The sequence below is a fragment of the Neopelma chrysocephalum genome, unplaced genomic scaffold, assembly GCF_003984885.1.
Source record: "Neopelma chrysocephalum unplaced genomic scaffold, ASM398488v2 Primary Assembly neopelma1_65b, whole genome shotgun sequence".
Classification (NCBI taxonomy): domain Eukaryota; kingdom Metazoa; phylum Chordata; class Aves; order Passeriformes; family Pipridae; genus Neopelma; species Neopelma chrysocephalum.
Genome location: NW_020897723.1, coordinates 3829207 through 3846964, shown reverse-complemented (window position 1 = coordinate 3846964; position 17758 = coordinate 3829207). Strand labels below are relative to the sequence as shown.

Sequence of the window (17758 nt, the reverse complement as noted above, 5' to 3'; positions counted from 1 at the left end):
TGTCCATCCCTGTGTCCATCCCCGTGTCCATCCCTGTGTCCATCCCCGTGTCCATCCCTGTGTCCATCCCTGTGTCCATCCCCGTGTCCATCCCTGTGTCCATCCCCATGTCCATCCCCACCAGGGCACGGCAGCTCCGCGTGGAGGCCAGAAATGGTGACACAAGAGGGAAAGTGCTTTGGAATGACTGAGATTAATTACTCTGCTGCTAATCATGTGAGGGATCCAACCTGCCAGCTGAATTGGAAGCCTGTGATCCATCTCTCCTTGTCACATACTGTGGTTGGCATGTGGTGTTGGTGGCTGCTGGGGGGCCAAGTGCCCAGGCTCACACCTGGCTCCGTGCCCCTGCCCTTTCCACCTTATCTGAGTGCTGGCTGGTCCTGATGAATTTGCGTGTTTTAAATAAATTTATTTAATTAAAATACACAAATTTTATTTAAAATATCCAAAGAGGCCGATGCCCTGGGCCCCATCTCTGCCTGCTTCAGAGCTGCCATGTGACAGTGCTGTGTTTAGTCATGGCACAGTTATGAGACCAACGCAGTCATTAAGCTCTCATCTTTAAAACAAAGATAAAATTACGTGATTAAGATCTAATTAAAGTCCAACTACCAGCACCATGAATCACTTCAGCACACACTTTAATGGATGCCTTTCGAAGCCATTGTGCATTTGGTTTCCTTCTGTGGCCGGTGATTTCCCTGCAGGGACTGGGTCTTCTCAGGCTGATGTTTGTTCTCGCTGGCTCTGATTTGGCTGGGGACCACTAAAAATGTTTACATGTGAGCGAGGAGCTTGAAAATCCATTTCTAACCAGACAGAAAATTTCATTTGACAAGCTCGTTCAGATGTGCTGTGTCTCTGCAGGACAGAGCAGAGCAGGGGGGCTCCTCACCCACCACCAGCCCTGGCCCCAGCTGGGGACCATCTCCTCAGCTCTGCCATGTGCTTGCTCTGGCACACTGGGGGCTTGGTGCCCCAGTGCCTTGGTGCATGGGCAGTTGGTGGCCTGAGCTGCACTAAGTGCAATTAACTCTCCTCGTGAAGAGAAAAAGCAAATGAAAACCTCCCTCGAGGCTCTCGTGCTGTCCACCCTGAGGGACAGAGCTGTAATAATGTTGATGGAGAATATTGTCATTTCCCTTTTCCCCCACAAATCATTGCCTGTCACTGTCCCAGCGCTGCCTCTCCCAGAGCAACACAAGCACTTTAAAGCCCTTGCTCCTGCGCCCACAGCCTGCCAAGGCAGAGACTCTGCCAAGGGCTGCCTCTGCCAAGGGCTGCCTCTGCCAAGAGCTGCCTCCCTGGGACCAGCAGACCTGCACCTGCTGGACATGCCGTGGTCTCACTCCCACAGCATGGCAGGATTCTCCCTGTGCATTGGGCACACCAGCCTGGCCCCGATGAGCCCATCCTAGAGACCCTGAGTGCTCTGTGGGGCCAGACAGCACGTTTTCCATGGGCTCTGGGCACTCTGCATGGGCTCTGTCTGCTCTCCACGGGCTCTGTGCTCCCCACAGCCTCTGTGTGCTCACAGGCACACAGTGAGCCCACAACGAGCCGAGGCAGCTGTGGCAGATCCCTCAACACTGCATTGACCCTGAAGGATGAGGAGCAAGAAGATCTCATATTGACATCAATCCAAGGAAGCCAGATGGGGAAGACCTGGCAGGAGTGCAAGCCCAAATTATTAACACAACAGCCACCCTGCTGCTCACAGCAGCTCAGCCAGGGCAGCCACTGAGGGATCGTCCTGCCTGTGGCCCCACAGCCCTGCAGGAGCAACACGATGCCAGAGGGGCTGCCAGGGTGGTTCTTTCCCTCGGAGCAGCCAAGCACTGTGACACCAGTCCCCGAGGCCCCTGCAGCAATTGTCACCATCCAGGACAGGATGTTCTGCACCTGCCAGGTGAGGCAGTGGCTGTCCCCCTCCCGGTGGCACTGCCAGCACTGTGGACGTGGGAGCACAGCCCCAACAGCACCAACTGCTCCATCACATCCACAGGGAAGTTTAAGGTGGAGACAGCCTGGTGTTTCCCCTGGGGAGAGCACAGTGAAACGGATTCTTTCCTGTTGCTCACATATGTGGGATGGATGGAAAGAGGTGTTTTAGGGAAACAAGACAAAGAAAACTTACAGTCCCATTTAGGTTTGTTTCGTGTCTTTTTCAGCAGAAGGACACCTCGTTTTCCTGGTGGTGACACATTAAGTGCACATGCATCCTCTGGGAATCGCAGCACTGCAACAGGTACCTTCCAGGCTCAATGGGAGGGAAGATTATCATCATTAATCACTGCTGGGAAACAAGGCACTTCTCCAAACTGCAGCCCCGGATAATGTATACACACAGAGCCATACATCAAGGGAATGCTCCCTGGATGACTCAGCCAGTCAGAGAAGATAAAGGAATTGAAATTCAGGAGTGCTGCTGGTTTACATCTTCAGAGGGATGAGCTTCCTGAAAATGCTTGTTTCAACACAGCAGGGCTCAGAAGTGGGTCATTTCTGTAAGGAACTGGACAAACACACCCATTTGGCTTTGGGAATACCAGCAGGACAAGCCCAGGGGACAGGTGGGCTCATGGTGCCCATGGAGCTTCCACAGGGGACCTTGGTGCTCCCCTCACCCCCGTGCCAGGCTGTGGGAGCTCACACATGGCCACTAAACAAGCTCTGGCTTCTCCAGCTACTCAAATTAGCGTGGGCCAGCCTGCCTGCAAACACACAGCTTGGCTCAGAGTCCAGTGTGGCCTTTTCCCATCTCCTCAAGCTCTTCCCTGGCTGCAGGGCTGGGCTGTGTGGGAGTGTGAGTGGTGCTGCACTGCAGCAACCAGTGCCCATGTGTTGGTTCCCCTGACTGCAGGGGACTGGTCTGGGGGGCTGTGGGAAGCAGAGGTGGTTTGCACCTGGCTAAGCCAGGAGAAGGCAGACTGTGATGGGAAGGGAAGGGGAGAGCTTTGGCATGGGTGGCACGGGGCAGAGGATGCTGCAGGACAGTCACACTGACACCCAGCACCCGTCCCTGCCAGCTCCCATGGGACTTGGCTCACCCGCACACCAGGACAGGGGCTGCTGGGGAAAACTTCAAAAGGGAGAGAAAACGTTTCTTTGAGTTAATATTCCCTTGCAGATCTTGTTCTGCTCATTATTCTGGCCGTTACTTAAGCAGCAGCCGCTCGTCATCCGTGGTTTGGTGGTGAGAAGGGCTGAGTGCAAGAGGCTAATTTATTTTCTTTTAGTGCTTCTCATCCATGGCAGCCCCTGGCTGCTCCTCACCGCTGGAAACCAACCAGAGGCATTTCAGATATTTCTAATGTATGACAGCAACTGGGAAACAGAAATTACCCTCTCTGAAATAATTCCTGAGACCGATTTCTTTTGGCACTTTGCAATGGAGACGCGGAGGAGACATGGGCTGCATGTACTAGTTTGCCTTTCCTGAGCAATTTATTAGCCCTGCCATCTGGTTAGACCTTGTTCCTCTCCCCAGACAAACACACCTCACTGAAGGGATGGCCCCGGAGCCACCTTGGAGAGCAGAGGAGGCACAAGGGGCTCCTGCTCTGCCCGGCCACACGATGCTCCAGCCCATGGCACCTTCTGCCACGTGGGGCTTTGCTGAGCTGGGCTCTGGCCTTGGTGGTGCTTCTGCAGCACTGAAGGAGTTCAGGGGCCCCACAGGAGGGACCAGTGGGTGCCTGCCCGTGCACCCTGCCCCGGAGCCTGGCCCTGCAGCAGGGCATGAGGTGTGAGGGGCAGCAGGACTCAGTCCTCTCCTGCTCTGGCCATCCTCCCAGCTGGCTCCCTGGTTCCATCCGTGAGGAGCTGCTGGCATCCTCCACACGCTGGGACCCTGATGAGATCCAGACTGGGAGACAAATGATCTGCTCAGGATGCGCTGCCTCTGCTCCGTCTGCTCAGCCCAAATGAAATTAAAATATTGACAGAAACAATTTCTAGGGGGAAATTGGAAAAGTTGCTCTCGGTGCTGGAGCTGAGCGACTCCTGCAGCCCGACTGCCCATCATCTTCCCAGGCAGCTGGGACAGGCAGCGACCTCCAGCCCGGCAGCAGCAGCGGGTGCTCTGGCACAGGGCAGAGGGTTGTTCCAGCAGTGACATGCAGCTGTGGATGTGGACACCATGGCTGCTCCTGCCAGGGCACCAGAGATTTAGGCACAGTTTTCACTCCTTTTGCTACACTCAGAATTATCTTCACATAATAGTTTGGGTAAATAAAGCGAACTTGACATTTTCTGCACACGTGCAGTTTCCCTGGAGAGCCAGTGGTTACTGCTGGGAGGGCACTGCTTGCTGCCGTGTCAGCCGGGCAACCACTGCCCTGGAGCAGCAGGATCAGCACTCGTGTCTCTCCTGCACTCACACTGCCCGAGCACTGAGTGCCCACTCCCCCCACGCTGCAGCACCGGCGCTCCCACGGCCGGAGCAGGACCTGGGAAGGTGCCATCACCACCCCCTGGCTGGGAAACAACGGTGGTAGCATTCCCTCCCGGTTCCTCAGCCCCACTTTCTAATCCACTTTTATCACCCTTTCCCCAGGGCATCACAGAACTGAGGGAAACACAGGCCAGAGGCTGTTATTTCTGTGCCACCACCAAACATCAGAGGATGAAATCAGGTCAGTTTGACAGGACCTACTTCTGCTCAACCACACTGACAGGCACAAATTTATATTCCCAGGCTCTAATTCTCCCATTAATTAAATGTTGCAGTGGTTTTTCCACCTGTTTGCCCAGGATTAATGTCAGGCTAATTGGATACAGTTGTCTGAGCCATCTCACTCATTCACTCTGCTGTCTTTTCATACATGTTTTCCTCCTGCCTGATGCCATGTTCCAGCTCTTCAGAATCAGGAGGAAAGCTCCAAGAGGAGCTGCTTCTGACTCTGGTTTAAACCCGTCTCTCATGGCCAGGCTGCCCAGGACCCCGTGGCAGCACCTGGCACTGAGCTCACACTGCCCAGCACCCGCACAGCTCACCCTCCCCAGCTCCCACCTGCACTGGCACATTTCCCTTCACCCTCACCAGCCACTGCCCAGCACGAGCAGAGCAGGAGGTGACGCTGTCCGAGTGAGAGGGGCAAGGGGAGGAGGGGACACCCTGCACCTGCAGCCACAGCTGATGGAGCATTCCCTGGAAATCCCTTGGGACCAGAGGATCCTGCCTGGAGGGGTGTCCTGCACCAGGCACTGGGCACAGCTGCCTGCACGGGGCCACCCCGGACCTGCCTGTCCCCCGTGGCACGACTGGCTCACAGGGCACAGCCCACTCTGCTGCTCTGCACAGCACAGCCCACATCACAGGACTTGCAGAGCTGCTGCTTTTCTTGTGCCTTTTTTTCCCCACTTAAAATCTTCTTCTTGAGCATTTAATAGGTAATTTGCATACTGCAGATTCATTTTTAAAAACTTTTTAATGAAGGTGCTCGGCTGTGCGTGTACCTGTGTGTGCCACCCGTCCCAGCTTGTGCCACACAAACTACCACTAGTTGTGGAAAAGTTAATTAAAGGTAATCATGAAAACCTCATTAGTCTTCATTTACATAAGTTGCACAGAGAAATTTTCTAACCTTTGATCCTGGCTCTCACAATCCATTAGATATCTCTGCACACATTGTTCAAAGGCAGAAGCACATCTCCAATCCCCACTGCACAGACAAAACCCCTGAGCTCTGCTCTCGGCTGCAAGGAGAGAGATGGGCCCGGCTGCTGCACCTGCAGCTGGCAGAGTGCTGGGCACATGCCCGTGTGCATGGCAGGGTGAGTGTCCCTGCAACACAGGTCAACACATCTCCATCACCACAGCAGCATGCCCTGCCTGCCCTGAGCATGCACTGCCTGCCCTGCAGGAGAGCACATCCTGCAGCACCCAGGACCTGGCCCTGCCCTGCAATCCCTGCCCCAAGAGGTGTCCGTGGTCCCTGTCACCTCTGCCTGGCACGGGGCTCTGCCCCCTGGCCCTGACCCAACTGCCCAGCAGCAGGACCAGCACTGCCAGGGACAGGAAAGACAGAAAAAATGCCTCTGGGGAACACCAAGTTGCCATTCCCTGCACAGCTCTGTCATCTCCAGCACCAGCCTCGTCATCACCTCAGTGACCTGTGGTGGCGGCTGTGGTGGGGCTTGGCATTGCAGCTGGTGACAGTGGCAATCACACGGCCAAGGTGCCCATAAGCCACGATGTGCCAGCACAGCTCCCTCACTCCCAGCAGAGCCCAAGCCTCCCGCACTCCCAGTGCTGCAACGGCACAGTCAGGACCTGTCAAGCCATAAAAATATGGGAGCATTAAATGTATTAGAAAAAACTCCCTCTGTTATTAAAGTAGCTCACATCCTGGAAATCTGAGCAGTGAGCAGTGCAATTTCACCCGGCGATAGGACTGGATTAAGTTCTTCCCACAAAAGCCTCTTATTGTATGAAAAAGACCATTAGAAACCATCGCAATCAATAGGGACCGGCCCTGGGGCTGCAACACCCGGCTCAGCCGGCCCTGTGACAGCACCAAGTAGCCTGGGGCTGCTGCCGAACTCTGCAGGAGGGAGCGGGGATGGAGCCGGGGTGGGAGCGGTCCCGGAGCCGGGGTGGGAGCGGTCCCGGAGCCGGGCTTGGAGCGGTCCCAGAGCCGGGGTTGGAGCGGTCCCGGAGCCGGGCTTGGAGCGGTCCCGGAGCCGGGGTGGGAGCGGTCCCGAAGCCGGGGTGGGAGCGGTCCCGAAGCCGGGGTGGGAGCGGTCCCACTGGCAGCTGGTGGCAGGACCGGCCCCTGAGCGCAGGGAGCTCTTCCCAGCGGGCAGCCGGAGCTGCCGGGCACATGCCAGGGTAACAGGGCACTGGTGGACGGGAACCTGCAAGACAGCAGAGCCCTTCTCATCCTTCTCCCCAGCGTCTTTGGGGCTGTTCAGCTTTTCTTGCTGCAAACTGGGTTGGGAGCTTCTCCCCTCAGCCCCTGTAAACAGCCACCACCATTCCAAAGCCTTCTGCTCCAGGAGCTCAGGAGAGCCCTGATAGCCTGGGAAACGCTGGGCAAGTTTTGGTCATAATATTTCAAATCTCACAGAGTACATGAGGATCCATCCAATGCTGGCACAGAAAGGAAAACGTTTCCCTCACCGCTCCAGACAGGACATCTTTGCTGTGCTGACAGTCCCCCTAATTTAATTATCCTTGCTCCAGCGCCTCTGTATCACCATTCCCAGGAGGCAGGGCTCTCCGGAGGCGGTTTCAGGGCCTGTTTTCAGTGGTTCCAATTTCATTGCAATTCGCTGCCATCCAAAGGCAGGACAGGAGCTGTGGGGCCAGCCAGGATCACAGGCACCCGGCTGCCATCGGTGGGTGGGAAATGGCTCCTCTGGAGCACCTGGGGATGGATTTCAGCCTGGGCTTCTGCTCCTCACAGGGGATGAACTTGGTGGGCACAGCTACAGTCACCCCCTTGGCCAGGGCAGTGGCTTTGAGAAGGACTTTCCAATGACTCTCCCAAGGGCAATTCACGCCCTGCAACAAACAGATGCAATAGGCAAGCGAGGAGGAAAAGGCCCCTGGATTTTTAAAAGACTTAGAGACAGCAAGTGAGGGCGATACATTATTTAAAGGCTTTTCCAAGGAAAGAAAATAATTTCAGCTTAGTTAGCTTTTTAGGCCAGCCCGGCAGAGAGCAGGGAGCGCGGTGCCACGGGCAGCAGGGTGGGCACTGGAGCAGGGTATGCACAGAGCTGCTGCCAACGGGCACGTGGCACTGGGACCAGGCACCACGGGGCTGCAGGTCCCTCCCAGCACCTGTGGCTCTGTCCAGAGCACAGAGGGGAGGCAGGGGCACAGCGCCAGGCTCCATGCAGGGGTGCCAGGGACGTGCCAAGGGGTGCGGCGGGAATGCAGCAGTGATGGAGAGCGCGGCACGACGGGCACTGTGGCGCTGGGCACGCTGATGAATTGGGTGTCAGCGGGTTTAATCCAGAGCCATTAGCAATGTTGAACACTTGCATATCATTTGTTAAACTAATGGATCGCTGGAGGTCATTCAATAACAAGAAAGGGAGAGCAGGGTTATTAGTTTTTATCAGACGTTAATTGGCCAAAATCGATTACTTGTTTGGCATTTGCAGTGTTTGGGGGGTGTCTCCCGCCACAGCCCCCTGGAAGGCAGAGCAGCTCCTCCAGGGTGGACCCTTGGGCCGATGCCATCGTGAGGGGCTCCTGCCCACCTGCTTCCCATCAGCTTGTCCCAGGGGCTGACGAGGGGCACCCAGTACCCCAGAGCATCCTGCACCCCGGGCTGCCCCTTGCCCAGCCCAGGGCAGCGCCGTCAGCAGTGGCCCTGCAGCCTCCCTGGCCCTTCCAGGTTCCCCAGTTCCCCCCATTTTCCCAGCCCTCCCACCTCCCCTGGCTCCCCCAGTTGTGGCAGAGAGCAGCAGAAACGAGCTGGGAACTACTCAGGTGATGCCACATCTATCTAACAAGCTTCTAAATGAAAACTAGCATTTGGACTTACTGCATTCGGGCTCAAAATTTGATTACATTTTTCTACAGCTGTAAATCTGCCTCCCTTTCTGCAACATTATTATTAAAGCCAGTATTGAATTGCTGGTGTGATACGTAAAATTTCAATCCTGGCTTTGACATTCCAGGAAGTTAAAAACCAATTACAGTGTGTGCTTTGCCTCAGGACAGAATGAATCATTGAACACAGCCACTTCACTGAGAGAAATTAAAGGTTGAAGCAGCAACATGGGAAGGTATTAAGTTAAAAATCAAAGGTCAATTAAAGTAAAACTGAGTCTATTTTATTTTTAATATTTTGCTTACATTTTCATTCCTTTCCGATGAACAAGGAGGCAAAATAAACCTGCACTTGTATTTATTTGCCAGGTAATAAATCCAGGCTGAAGCTGGTTTCAGAAGCTGAAACACTCAGGTGAAAAAAATCCCAATAACCAGCATTAATCTAGCTGCAATGAAGCCAGCACAGCAACACGGCAGCACCCACCCCACAACAGAGCGATGGGTCCCCATGGGACACTGTCCCCATCACCCTGAGCCCACAGGGTCCCACTTGGCCCCAGAGATTGGCTGTGCCATGCTGGGACAGGCAGCACCAATTGCAAAAGGTGTGAAGGAGGGTCAGAGCCGGCACTGAGAAGTGCCAAGAGCTTCGTGTCCTGCATCAGCACCTCCCTTGGGCCCGCTGAGCACAGCAGGATGTGCGGGGTGGGGAGCACAGTAGGTCCCACAGCACGGCCAGCACGACCAGCCCCACCACACAAATCACTCCACAAATCAGTGAAGAAGCTGCTCCACTCCCTCCCTGACAAGGGGGACTCTGGAGAGGAGATGTCACAGCCCAAGTACCCACCCAGTGCCAGGGGGAACCAGCACCAGGTCCCCCCTAAGCAGGCACGACAGGAGCCCTGGTTCATGGATCCAGCGGCCGTGCAGGGGCAGGGTCGGTGCTGCCTGTCACCAAAGAGCAAACAGAACAGAGGGTTATCTGCCAGCTGTGGCAGGAGCTGCTGATTCCTCCCGTAACACAAGGATTGGAGGTATTTCCCTCGCTTGGCAGGAGCCTGTCAGCACAAACACCTTCAACGTGGATTCTAATAGATAATCCATACCTTGAAGTGCAGTCTATCATCTGCTTGTTACCCACGATAAATCATTCGCCAAGTATTAAAACGCTTAAAGACTGTCACAGGGGCTCCAGGAATTGCTTTGCAACGTGCACAGTCTGCCTGTTAAAGGAGCAAATGGATTCTCGGCGGAGCCGGGCAGCGCCAGAGACACGGAGTTATTTACAGCCTGGAACACAGAGCTGTGCAGCAGCGCTGGAACCCTCCTGGCCCCTCTTACCACTGCCGAGACAGTCTGATCCCAGCTCTGGGAACTAGTTAGGGCCATTAGGAAACACACCCCTTCTCCAAGGAGCCAGTTCTGCGAGATTAAAAACGGGAGCACAGGCGCTGCCGACTGCGGGGTGCTCACATCCACACCGAGTGTGAGCCACAGGGAGGCACTGAGCTGATGGATTCCCAGACAATTTAGGCTCATTTCAATAAAACCAGAATTAGATGGTAGCAAACAGCAGGGAGAGCAGCTGTTACAGCACCGAGACACCCAACACAACACCCCTGGCACTGCGTGACAGAGACAGCACATCCAGCCCAGGGGGAGCAGGGGGGGCTGGGCTGGCACAGGGACAGGGGCCACCTGCTCCAGGGACCTGCTCCCCGGGAGCCCCACATCCCAAACCTGCAGGGACACACGAGCAGGACAATGACCCACAGGTCCAGGAATCCACAACCAGCCTTGGCCTGCAAAGCCACAACACCCATCACCAGAGGAGTGCAGCAAAGGGGCTGGGGGAGCTGGAGCAAGGACATGTGAAAGGGCTGGGGGGATGCCCAGTACCAGAGCCCTCCATCACAGCAGTCCCCTGCCAACCCCAGTGCCAGCCTTGCCCACTGGCCACCAGCCAGACCCTCATCCACCACGGGACAGGGTACAGGAGACCAGAAAAGAGACCCCCACACCTTCAGAAGCCACTCAGGCCACCCCTGCCCACAATATGGCCCAGCCTGAGGGACTTTTAATGGTCCCCTTCCCCCCATCACACCCTGAGCCCCACACCTGGGTACCCACTGTAAACTGGTAAATATACCTGGGAATCAGCCAGAGGCTGGTGTCAGCATTTCTTATTAAAAGCTGGGTTTTTGCTCTACGACAGACCAGTTTTATGTTCCCATAAATTGCCAACAGTTGGTCAGATCCCCACAGAGCCAGGATCGATACCCAGCCGAGGGGAAAAAGTGCTGAGGAAGGAAAAGCAATACTCCAATTAGAGCAAAATTTAAGAGTCCAGGGGTAGGGGTGACAGTGCCTAATGTGTTACAATTTATTGATGGTCTCCCAAAGATTGGGTTTTGTTCTGGCTCTCAGGGGCAGCTGTTAATAAATATCCATCCAGGCAGCTGCAGTGACTCCCACCACCCTCCACTGCACCCTCGGCCTGGGTTGGCACAACCAGTGACCATTCCCACATGGTTCTGCTCCTCCAGCCAAACCTGGGGTGTTCTTGGCTCCTCTGGTTCATCCATTGGCGGAGGGGCTCCACTGATGCCCCCTGAGCTGGCAGCCTGGGGCACAGGGGCCAAGGGAACGCCTGGCACACCCCCACCAGTGGTGCCCAGGGACACCCCCTTCTCCCCCAGGGTGTCAGAAATCCGTGCCCAGATCTGCAGTAATCTAATCCCAATTTAGCACAGCATAATCCCAGCCCAGGAGTGACATCTGGGAGCCCCAGCCCTGGGCTCCCCTCCAGACACAGCTTTACCCCCACTGAGTCCTGCCCTGCTCTGTCCTCACTGTGCACCAAGCACCTGCCACGGACCCTCAGAAACAGGGAGGCAATAAAATTAATCTCCCGAAGATCAAAGTTCTCACATGTTTTCCATGGGCCTCTTGCTCCCTCCCAGCAAGGCCGGGGAACAGCAGCAGGCTCTCTGTCAAATCCCACAGCCAGAAAAACCCAGCTGGATTGGAGAAATGTTGGCAAATATAATAAACACAAGTACATTAATTCTGCGAAGCCTTTGGCTATATTAATCTCTCTTTAATGTAATCACCTATAAATAAGTGATGACCCCATGATTTAATACGACATCTGCCATCCCCATTTCTGCACAAGAAGTGCAGCAATGCCTCTGGTACGTGGTGTGTGCGTGACTGCCCAGCACAGCCAGCAGCTCCTCAGCTCAGCACCCAGGGCCTTGGCTCTGGCTTGCCTTTCCCAGCAGGATGGACAGAAACACAGACCAAAGCTGCATGGCAGGGGCTGGCGGGGGCCATGTGTGCCCAGGGACCCGTGGGGGCAATGGGTGATGCAGCACAGCTGGTGGCAAACACACCCTCAGCATTTCTGTAACCAAAGCCAGGCAGGGGGAGATCAGGACGGCCCATTTGGAGATTTGGGCACCAAGGGGGATACACGGGCAACTCCCACCTCGGTGAGCACTGAAGGAGCATGGGGCATGCACCAACAATGCTGCTGACCTGTGCCAACAGTCCCCTCCATGCAAAAACATGCATGGAGGAGGGAGGAGAAGTGAGGAAAAAACCCTCGTGAATCAAAAATTGTGTTGAAAGGTGAGTTTGAGAAGCTTGACCCAGCCCCTGCTGCACCAATCCAAGGGCTCAGTGGAGCAGCAGGATCACAGTCTGCAGTGGAAATGCCCTCGGAGGGCTCCAACCACGTTGTCTTCCATTCTTCCCCGTTCTTCAGTCGAGAGGACACGCTGGACCTCTAAAGCATTTTGCACCCCATTTGGCCTGAGCCTGGGCAGCCCAGCAGCCACAGGGATGGTGCCTGCAGCCATGGCAGCTGGAGCAGCTCTCCCAGCCCAGGGGGTCACCCACAGATGACACACCAGGGACAGAAGTTTCCCCTTCAGCAGCTGGGAGCAGCAGCCCATCCTCCTCCTGCCTTGCTCCATCCTCATCCTCGCAGGGCAGGTGGCAGGAGCAGCCCATCCACATATTCCCATCTGGCAGCCACACGCTCCCCTGGGTCCAGAGCCACCACTGCACACCCTGCTGAAGGAAAAACAGAGTTTAATTAGCACAGACCTGGAGGAGCTTCAAGCCTCCAGAGTCTGGTGACAGCAAGAAGGGAACAGGCCTTTGGGCAGGGGCAGCCTGAGGGGCTTCTGGAGGTGTGGGGGTCTGGCTGGGGGTCTCCTGGCCCCAAATGCTGCAGGGCTTGGGTCCATAAGGTCCCTCCTGCCTGGAAGCTTGGTCTCCCTGCTGTGGGTGGCAGGAGCAAGCAGGGATGGGGCTGGGGGTGGCAGGGGACCGCTCCGGTGGTGGGAGGCCCCCCAAGCCCTTTCATGTGGGGGGCTGAGCCCAGACATGAGGCACGACAGGGCAGACAGAGAAGACCCCCACCTCTGCCTGGGCAGGTGTGAACCCCAAACCCCACAGAGGAGCCAGATCACATCCCCCTGCCCCCAGGGCTCCTGGCCCCAACTCACCAGCACAGAGGCCCTGGTGCAGGTCCCGCAGCCGCGCTGGGGCCGTGGCCGAGTGCCGCAGGGCCCATGGTCTGCGGAGAGAGAAGCATCAGGGACAACGTGGGGGAAGGCAGGAGCCCGTGCCTCTCCCGCCCCAGCACACGGGTCTGTGCCCAAAACCAGGCCCCTGGGCTTCCCCAAAGGAGCCCAGAAGGTTTCCAAGGCCGTGCCCCCATCCCGTGCCCAGAGCAAAGCCCGGAACACGGCGAGGCTGGAGCCTGCAGCCTGGACAAACGCTCACTCAGGCAGGATGCCTAGTAATAAATTTATTGTATTTTATTACATATTCCCCTTTTTGCACTTAGTTCCAATTCCTCATATTCAAACTCTTCTTTCTGAAAGAAAACGATTTTTAACATAAAAATATAAATTCTGCATATTAAAAGTGCATACACCTTGAATAATAAAACATACAAATAAATAATAAAAGGCATTGACACAGTCTCATGCACTTGTCCTCAAATAATTTAAAATTTATGGTACAATGTTCAACCCCAAGTAAAGACAGCCTGCTTTCCAATTACTGTACAGGTCAAAAACATTAAAATACAGAGGAGAATATCAAAGGTGTGGGCAAACCCCACGTCCCTGTACCAGGTACAGTGATGTGACATGCAGTTTGAGAACTGTAGATATTCCAGTGTAAAATCTGACATTGTGTCCAGACGAAAAACTGCATTTGCAACAGGACTTAAAATTCAATTTTAACCAATGGTGAGGCACAGGTGGTGAGCAAATCTGTACAAATTCATACCTGGAAGGCCACGGGACAATAATGGAACCACGTGTGGCCTGGATTCCCTTGTGTCACCCTACCCAAGGCAATAGAGCACCTCCAAAGGGGTTTATTGCACTCACAAATGCCACACGAGCCTGAGGCCATGTGCTGCAGGGCCGAGTGACCAGTTACACTTAGTTTTAATCTGTGTCTTATTTGCAGATAAATTGAGTGCTATCGCCTTTATAAAAATAGAAGAGTCCCTAAGCCTTTAGACCTAACAGACATTGTACAAGTCTTCAGGTGCTTTTCTTTTACAAAATAAAGCTCCTAACTGCTTTATGGTGCTTTTGTTGAGAAAAACATGTAGGACTTTCATCTCACCACAGATTAAAACTAAATTTCAGTTCCCTCCACAAGTAACATCAGATACTGCCAAATTCTTTTGGATTAGTATGCAAATGACAAAGATACAAAAAAAAAAAAAACAAAACGAAAAAACAAACCAAACCAACAGTACAATTATTTGGAAGGTCATTTCCAAATCCCCTCTGTGCTGGCTGACCCAGGGCAGGGCACCAGGCCCATGGGGCCAAGGACCAAGAAGCCCTCACCAGCTGCCCCAGCCTCGCAGTACAGCCACCCTGGTGGGACCTGCTGTCCAACAGGACACGGCTCCAACCCACCACCACGGGGTTCTGGAGCACAAAGGGGAAGCCCAGTCACCCCCCCGGGCAGCTGGGGCTCTCCTGGGAAGGCAGGCAGAGCCCAGAGAGCAGCGTGGGCAGCACACCAACACCTGGGAGCTGCTCCCCTCGCAGGGACACTGGACAGCAGCTCTGTGAGTGCCCGCCCAGCTGCCTGCCCACCCTGGCAGTGCCCTTACATCCCATGGAATGGCAGGCTACACACAGAGCCCTGACCAGGGCTGCCCTGCTAGGAAAAGAAAAAACAACACAAAACAGAAATCAGTTGTTGTCGTTTCCCCGCTCCGATCCCTCTGACCTTACGCTATGCTCCAGCCTTGTCAGTAATGCAGAATCCTGCAAAGGAAAGAGTCAAAGATGTGCAAAGGAAGCAGGAACCCAGGGACATGCTCCTGTGTGCCAGCAGCAGCTGCACCACGAGGCAGCGGCACAGACTCCAAGCGGTGCTCCGGAGCCTCCGGAGCGGCTCCAACGCTGAGCACGGCCAGGGCTGGGCTGGAGGCTTTGCATAGTTAGTAGGGACATGCATCGGGGACAGCACGGCCATGCAAGCTGCCTGGCACCCAGAAAAATGGTTAGTCATGCTCAAGTTTTGGCTTTGGAAAGCAAACCCCTGCAGCGACGGCGGATGAGGGCACTTGCAGTGGGAGAAGTGCAGTTAAGCTGCTTTCTATCCTAAGCATCTGGTTTTTATTAAGCCGTATTTGATAAGTCTGAAAGGGTTAACAATTTATACACCCAAAGTGAGACACTTACAAGTTACAGAGAACTGCAGGCACCAAATTGTCTATCAAATGTGATTAATACAAATAAAAGGTGCCTCTTTAATACACGTCATTGAAAATGTGCTTGTAACTTGAATACTACTAAACACTATCCAAAAGACACAGCCCAAAAAGGGTAAAAAAAAGTCTCTAGGTGACTCCAGTAGGACTTGAGCACTGGAATGAAGGCGCTGCTCTCCTGTGCCCAGAGGGCCAATTGCAGGAGCAAGTGGCAGACTGGGGCCGTGGGGTGAAACACAAGTCACACACACTGGCACAGGTGAGTCCAACCCAAAGCCGACTGCAAACACGCTGCTCTGTTCTGCCCTAGAGCTCACCCAGCAGTTTGGGAGCAGGGACACTGCTGAACCTCCCTCTTCCCATGCATTTCCCACCAGTGTGAGGCTGCCCTGGACACCTCTGCTCCCAGGTCCTCGGCACAGGTGTCCCAGACCCCACCACCCCCAGCCAGGCATGGCTGTGGTGTTGGCATCTAGGACTTGGCAGATCTCTGTCTGGAGTGTTCCCTGGTACCATGCCACATGCTGACAGCTGGACAACCATACACATGGACAGGAATTCCTACACCTGAAAGGGCCAAGCAAAGTCTGGTTTAAAGCGAGGAGAGAAGACTGATGTGGCATTTCCCCAAATCCCTTGAATTAGGGCCTGCAATAACCTACATTTAGTTTCAGAAACATTTACCTTACACCACTGATGGAGCCTTGACTTGTAACAGCAACAAGGCTTGGATTGACACTCACAGTGAACAGTGTTTCCTGGACCCACACCCTTCAACCCCCTCCCATGCAAGGAAGCTTATTTCCTACCAAAGATCTGTGACACCAACAAGCAGAGGTGCAGAGTGAAAAGTGGCTGCATTCCCAAGTGCTCTGTTACAAAGAGACCATGGAACATGGACTGCCCTTCCCAGGGACCACAGGCACACACCTCACACATTTTGCCCAGTGCCTGCCTTATATTCCACGAACACTCCAGTGCACCCTTGTAAGTCAAACTGTTTAGCCTGAGGCAAGTCAAGCCCTCCTGAGCAGAAAACCCACCCCAGAGGAGCAGCATCCCACTCCCTCCGAGACAAGGGCACTGTCAGTGCAGCCCCTCCTGCCCACTCGTAAGGAGCCTGTGCACCAGAGCTGCTGTTCTAGAGGGACAGAGAAATCCAGTTTGGCAGGATACAAAGAACAGATAGTGCTGGAGCTGGCAGTAATTCCCATCAGGAATTATGGGGAAAGAGAGCATGATTGCATCTCATGGGATTGCAGAGGTTCAACTGCTTTTATCAGCTGCTGGAACACCCAGACCTCCATTCCCCTTCTGTCCAAATGGGAGCTCCAAGGACCATTCTCTTGCCCCAGATACAAACATTGAACTGGCATTCAGTGAAAACGCCAGTTTGGACATGGCTTCAAATTCCCTTCAGCCCAGGCATCCAGCACAGGAGCAAAACCAGCTCAAAACCCACACACCAGCTTCCAGTTCAAACTCCTTCAGTGAGCAATGGCATGAAAAGAAAATGTCAATTGATAAAAATAACCTTTCACAAATGTCCATGGTAAAAAGCACAGAAACTAGTTCTGTCTACTAAAAAATCCCAACCCGAGTCAGCACAAGCCACCGGAATTACATTCTTGCTACAAGAGTTGTTACAAGAGAAGAGCCAAGACAGTGTAAGACCTTAATACAGATAAAACCTTAAACAAATACTTCAACATCAACATTTCAGGGAGTAATTTAAGTACTACAACATGAAGCAAGTCTTATCTGCTCTGCTGGATATAACAGAAAATAATCCAAGAATAATCCAAGTCATACATTTCAGAAGCAAGCAATGCAATCTTTGCTTCTTGTCGCTGCAATAAATGAGACTGAAACACCTGGGAGAAGGATTGCACTGAGGGGACAGTGACATTGGGGTTAGAAGTGTCAGGGCACAGCACCCAGCACGTGCAGGCTGCAGGCACTGCCAGGATGCAGTGGGACATCACTGGGACATGGCAAGGGTGACACTGGGCTCACCCTCACAACCCACCCCGGCTCAGTGGCACCCCCAGCTCAGGCTCACACACACTCTGACCCCAGCCCTTGTCTCCCAGGCTCACTGCAGATGTGTGGTGAGCAGAGAAGTGATCACAGAGCAGCAAGGTGCCCAGCAGACCTGGGGGCAAGGCTGCCTGCAGGGCCAGCAAGGGAGGAGGTGGCACAGGCCAGTTTGTTGCACTGACAGCACAGAGCACACTGCCTGGCCACAAGCTACACCCGGAGCAGCTCTGCCATCGGACTGCACGACAGGAACAGAGCTGGCTCAGAACAAAGCGTGCCCAGCACACTGCCCAGCACACCAGCACACTGCCCAGCACACCAGCACACTGCCCAGCACACCAGCACACTGCCCAGCACACTGCCCAGCACACCAGCACACTGCCCAGCACACCAGCACACTGCCCAGCACACCAGCACACTGCCCAGCACAC

General features: G+C 54.4%; 1 protein-coding gene across 3 annotated transcripts in view; it reads right to left on the bottom strand.

Moving 5' to 3' along the window:
- Positions 1–11176: 11176 nt before the first annotated feature.
- Positions 11177–17758, bottom strand: part of USP31 (ubiquitin specific peptidase 31) — a 28813-nt gene continuing 22231 nt past the window's right edge. Inside the window, exons 17-18 of one of the 3 annotated variants that reach the window (XR_003534320.1) lie at positions 13039–13109; positions 11177–12598 (exon numbers count right to left, since the gene is read on the bottom strand). The gene's annotated coding sequence lies outside the window, so the exon portion shown is untranslated. Of the gene's footprint in view, positions 12602–13038; positions 13110–13328; positions 14839–17758 lie in introns of those variants that run through there. The other 2 variants (XR_003534319.1, XM_027684046.1) reach the window with 2 other exon arrangements.